Below are 6,168 nucleotides of genomic sequence, written 5' to 3'. Positions count from 1 at the left end.
ATTATCTCGAGAAATTGCCCTTTTGTATTCTCGCGATAAGATTAGTGGCTGACTGATATGGCTTTTTCAGGGCTGATACCGATTATTGCGGATCAAGGAGACTGATAACCAATATTTGGAAACGTAAAGTATAATTTACTCAAGTACTGTTCGTAAGTACAATTTTGAGGTACTACTACTTCTACTACTTACTCTCAACTACATTTCGTATGAGAGATTGTTGCATCCGAGCCAAAGAAGCACATTTTTGAATTAGTTTATTTTATCTGCAACCTGACGGAAAAATCACAGATACTGATAATTTAAAAAATGCTGAATATCTGCCCCAATAATCAGAAAACAAGCTTTGTTATCTCAAGATAACAAAATAATTAACTCATCATCTTGGCATTAACAAAATAATAATAATAACATGGCCGTTCTTGGCTTCCGTACAAATCTGCAAAACTCTCTACAGGTTATACACTTTGAACAACCATTAATGAGAACTGGGAGTCAGGTCAAAACATTACAGGCTGTCGAATATTTTCAGGTGTTCGTCTTGCAAATGCAGCAACCCTCAACATCCGACCTGATGTTTTTTATTTTCCAGTTTTTGCTGGAAGTTTTTTTTTAATAATAGACTTTCAGCTCACAGAACACATTTAGTCAAATTTTGTAATATTTTAAGGTTCAATATTAAATCAGTTTTTTGACCAGACAACCGAAATACAGACATTTTGATGATTGTGACAACACCACCTTGAATTTGTCCCAATATTTCCACTCGAGCTGTTTGGGGAAGACGACAGAGAACATTAGTGTCACAGTTTGGGATGCAGAAGTGATTCTTTCCACCCTCTTTTTCTCTGCTTTATAGGGCTCACACTGAAACACCCAAAGCACAAAGTCCATCTCATGAACCGTCAGCATGAACTATCTTATGTTGTATCGTCATGGTTAAAATCCTAGCTTTAGCTTACCTTTAAATTTAAATTTGTTAAGTTTCCGATCTCTGGTATCAAAACAAGTTTTCATTTAACGTTTAAGATTGTAATTGGCATTTTAAATTGTGCTCACACAGTCCAGCCGATCAGCAGAGAGGAGGTTTGGGGATTTTAAAAATATGAAACAAGAACTTTCAGGGCTATTGAATTCCACTTGGGATACTTGAAGCAGTCTCTTTCATTTAGTTTTCTCGACACTCACAGGAAGTGTCAATTCTCTTATCGGGGACTGGACCCCACTTTCTTTTAATGTGACCAATAAAGGGTTGGTATGAAGATGGGCGCTGCTGAACTGATGTGTGAGGAACAGTCAGAGATTTTAGAGACTTTTCAGAGAGTGACTAGTTTTTTTTTCGTGACATTAAGTAGAACTGAAAAGATTTGTCAGTTAATGGATCATTTGATTGGCAGACAATTAAACAGCTGGAAAAAAGAGATTTTATCATTATTTTAAGTGACTTAGACTTGACTCGGGCAAAAATACCAAACATTTCCCAAATTCCAACCTCTCAAGTTTGAAGATTTTGTGTTTTTTGGTGATTTATTCGAATGAAAAATAGTAAGCATTGATTTATTAAAAAAAAAAAAAAAGTCAGGTTTTTTTTTTTAGGATTAATCAATTTAATGTAATCGGACCTTTTGTCATATAATAAGTAAAAATCCAAACATGAGCAACAGAAATAAAGACTCCTGAATATTCTCTGACATCTCTGACTGTTGAGGGTTAATTATAGATGAGGGGAACGCAAACAACATACTGTTATTTTCTTAGCAATCATTCCTTTAGCTTGCATTTGATAACATCTATCTCAGTTTTCTTTACATTCTGTTATGATCTCATGGATTAAATTTGTGTGAATAAGCCGTTCTTCAAGACACCACACAGCAGTAGTTTAGTTTGGAAGAGCTCACATCCCTCCACATGTCTTAACCATCAAACACTCTGTAAATGATGTGTTTCTGGTCCTTACATAGCCTGATTCTGTCAAGCTCACAGATATCTGGAGAAACAAATTGGATGAAAAGAAAATACTCTGTAGTGAATGTTTATTAGTTAGAAAGTAGTTGACAAGATTGAGCGCTGGCAACACATGCGCAGATTCAAATCACGAAACTGATCGTGTTTTTCATGATTCCTGATAATATTGTTTTAACCCGGCCAAAGGGTGATTCACGCGAGGGAACTTAATGGGATGTGATGTTTACATGCAGCAACCTTATGAAACAAAATACCTGAGTGAGTGACATTGAGGCTCCATTAGTGTGTATGCGACTGCTGCCTGTGTTTTTTTAATGACTCGTCAATGTTGGTTTAAGCACAAGGAGAAAATTCACCTGGTATGATCTGAACGTTTTTCAGTCTTTTGAACAAATGTCAACAGTTTTCTTTCTCTTTAATGAATCAGAGGCCTTTAATGATAAAGTATCATCACTGAAAGTCGTGTAAATGCTGCCGAAGTTGTTAATTGAATGTCTTTAGTTCAAATGATTTCCACAAAGTAAGAACAAGCTGATTTGTTTGGTGGCATATCTACTTTCCTGCATTATTTTGTGACATTTTTTTCTTATCACATCAATGATTGTGCTGACTGGTCGTCATTTTCTTTTTTGCACTGGGTGACCCGGTCATTAAGTGCTACGGTGGGCTTCAGAGCTTAAAACTTGAAGGAGGGAATGTTTTATTGAATGAGTGAATGAATGTTCAGCAGTCAATAAAATCTGGTTGACAATTTTAACAGGCTCTGTTCTTCTTTAATTTTCTCAACACACCTCATACCTAAATGACTGAGTATGTCGGTTGCAGGTGACTCTTAACACAACTTGTTCGGTTAGGTTAAGGCAAGAAAAATACTTGGTTTGGTTAGGAAAACATTGCGGTTTGGGTTTAAAAAACTACATTATGTACGCAGCTTCAGTTATGTGATGTACGCGATGTATTCTACCTTTGTAGGTTAAAATAACTCACTGTTGGTTTCCAGCTGGACACAAACAGATAAGATAATCCTTTTTTAATTGAAAAGATTTAAATGAAAAAAAAAACTATAATTTAAATTAAAATGGGTAATAAGTAAGTTAAAATAAATGAGTAAAAAGGCAGTAAGTATGGGGCGCTGTTTAGCTCAGTTGGTAGAGCAGGCGTCCCATGTATAGAGGCTTTGCCCTCGCTGCAGCAGCCCTGGGTTCGAGTCCCGGCCTGGGGCTCCTTGCTGCATGTCACTCCCCCTCCATCTCTCATCCTGATTCCTGTCTATCTTCAGCTGTCCTGTCAATAAAGCCATGAAAAGGCCAAAAAAATAATTTAAAAAAAAAAAAAAGGCAGTAAGTACAATATCAACAGTTTATTCTGTCCACTATCCCAAACCGCCTCCCTATGCAGCCTTTTTCGCTCTTTATACTACTTTGTCTGACTTCCTCCTTTGCTGCCTTAATAATTACTACGGGCACTGGAGGTCGCCACTGTAAGGGAAATTATCCTTGTTGAGGTAGAGAGTTCCTAATTCTCCGAAAAAAATCTCTTTAATACATGCAGCATGGAGAGAAGACCCGAAGTGTTCTCTGCAGTCTTCCAAATGTTTCTGACTTAAATACAAACAGAGAAGGGGTCACATACTTTTACAACGGTTATTAATCATTTCTTCCCAAAACAATGACCCCCTGATGTTTGGGTTGATCATGCCTTTCCCAGGCCAGTGACCCTTGACCCTGATGTTTTATTAGGACAGTAAATGTCATCCTATCTACCATCCTGTAAACATCTTAGCCAGAGAGAATTGCCCCTCATATGACTTTCTGACTCTAACCCCTAACCGGGATTCTCCCCTCCTCCTCTCACATCCTGATATGGTCCACTACATCAGCTGGCTGGCTGGTACCACCATCGCTGAGAGCAAACAAAGGTCGCTCAGCGAAGTCATGACTCCTCTCTGTTCTGGCGCCTCAGTGGTGGAACAAACTCCCGACCACTGTCAGGACAGCAGAGTCACTCGCCATCTTGAGCAAAAGACTCCCTCAGTTTTGACAATGCCCCTGTATAGGAAAACACATATTCAAATTGTCAACATACTGAACAAGTGCACTACCACACAATGGCCGCCAACGCGACAATTTCTCAGCTCCACAGCAAACAGAGTTGGACTAGAGAAGAAACCCTTTGGCATCTGCATCCAAGAGTAAAGCTTACCATTGAAAGTGAAAGCAACCCAGAACTGTGAGTCAGGATGAACTGGAATGCTAAAATATGCATTCGCTAAATCAATAACTGGAAACCCACAGTCTGGTAGAAATTTTGACATTGGATGCTCAACAGCCTCATTGATTACTCTAAGGTCTTTTACTGGTCTCCACCCCCCATTTGGTTTCTTTACAGGCAAGATGGAGGAGTTACATGGTGAATTAGGGAGTCAACAATGGCACCTGATTTATGATAGACTGAATGACAGGAGCAATGACTTTAACAGCTTTAGGGCTGAGTGGATATTGTCTAAAAGTTTATTTTGGCTGGACAATAACAGAAGTTGTATCTTTTATATTCCCAAAATCAAACTTGCTCAGGAACTGTTAGAAGCAATGTTTAGTCTTTAGCAGTCAATCGGTGTTTCTCTCTCTCTCTCTCTCTCTCTCTCTCTCTCTCTCTCTCTCTCTCTCTCTCTCTCTCATCCTTCTTTCTGTTCAAGCTCAGGGGTAGCACGATTATGCGATGTATGCCCATAGCCTTCTCATCTGCAGCATCAGCCTTTGGGTCAGTTCTGTTGCACTCTCCTTGACGCGCTGGATGTGGACCCAGTCTCCTTCTCCTCCTGCCATTCTGTTGAGACTGACATCTTTGTCCAGCACTCTGTGGCCCACCCATCTCCAGTCTTTTGCTTGTCAGGTAGTTCCCTGCAATTTCCTTGAATTGTTCAGCTGACATGGCCTGTGTACAAACACTTCTGGATCTCAATGACAGTCTGCTTCCCTGTTTGCCTCGGCACGGGGTTAGGGAGCATCATCCCCTCTGTGATCTTGACTCCGCAACCAGTAGTCAACAGAAGCTGTTAGTGGAGAAGAAGGCTTTCTTGAAGAAGCAGGGTTAACCTGTGGCTCTTTCGGAGATAGGGAGAGGGCTGAAAGGGTCAGGGTATTTTGGGTCCATTCCCCCCTCCCTTTCAGAGTCTTCCTCGGATTGCTTGACCTCATGTGGAGAAGGTGTGGAGACAGCATATGGAGGAAGTAGATTTCTAATTCTGGCCCTACATTCTTGTTTCTCCTTCTTCCTCTTACTCAAATTTTCTTCCCCCCCCCCCCCCCCCCCCCCCCCCCTTTATTGTTTCAGTCCCACTACTGATTTTGAAAAAAAAATCGTCAGTCTATCTTTTTCTTCCCTACTGTCTTTTCCTTTACCTTTTCTTCTAACATATTACCTTATTTCAGCATGGCCTGTAAGAGGGTCAGGTAGAGCTTCTAATTTCCCGGTTTTGTTCCTCATATTTTCAATTGACTCACTGGGACAGATGTGCTTAAACTTCCAATGGGCTTATCATTCACACAAAATTCACAGTCACAATGATCTTCCCACACAAGCATATGGTTGGATCTCATCAAGCAGACACTACCTTTGGGTAACTTATTCAGCCAGGTGGTTTGTACGACACATTCCTTCCGAGCAGCGCACCCTTGTAGCATACAGGCTGTATACTAGTCACTGAATGTCACCACAAAGTTTATTCTTTATACTTATTTCATATATATATTTTCACTCATACGCCCATTTTATTGTAGTGGGGCCTATCATATCATACTATACTGTATCATATCATTATTACAGTATCTCATATAGGATAACTTTATAGTATAGTATATAATTATTATTACTTGTTATCAGGGTTTGCACCAAACACACCTATTCAATTTCTTACTCATCTATAAGGATTATCTAGAACTCCTTCAGCCTCTTGAAATTTTCTTTCACAATGTATATATATAATAATCAGTTCTTTCGCATGCTTTACTTGTTAGGATACAACAGCTTCTTGCTGTATTGTACGGAAATATACAGCATTCATTCATTTTATTTCCTGTTTTCCCGTGATAACGAGTTAATTTCATTTGTTTTCTCGAGATCTCGAGTTATTATCTCGAAATAACAACTGCCATTTTCCCGAGATAACGGGATAATTTTCTCGAGATCTCGAGATTAAGAAAC

The sequence above is a fragment of the Pagrus major genome, chromosome 22, assembly GCF_040436345.1.
Source record: "Pagrus major chromosome 22, Pma_NU_1.0".
Lineage (NCBI taxonomy): Eukaryota > Metazoa > Chordata > Actinopteri > Spariformes > Sparidae > Pagrus > Pagrus major.
The sequence above is the reverse complement of the archived record's forward strand: the minus strand, read 5'-3'. Positions refer to the sequence as shown.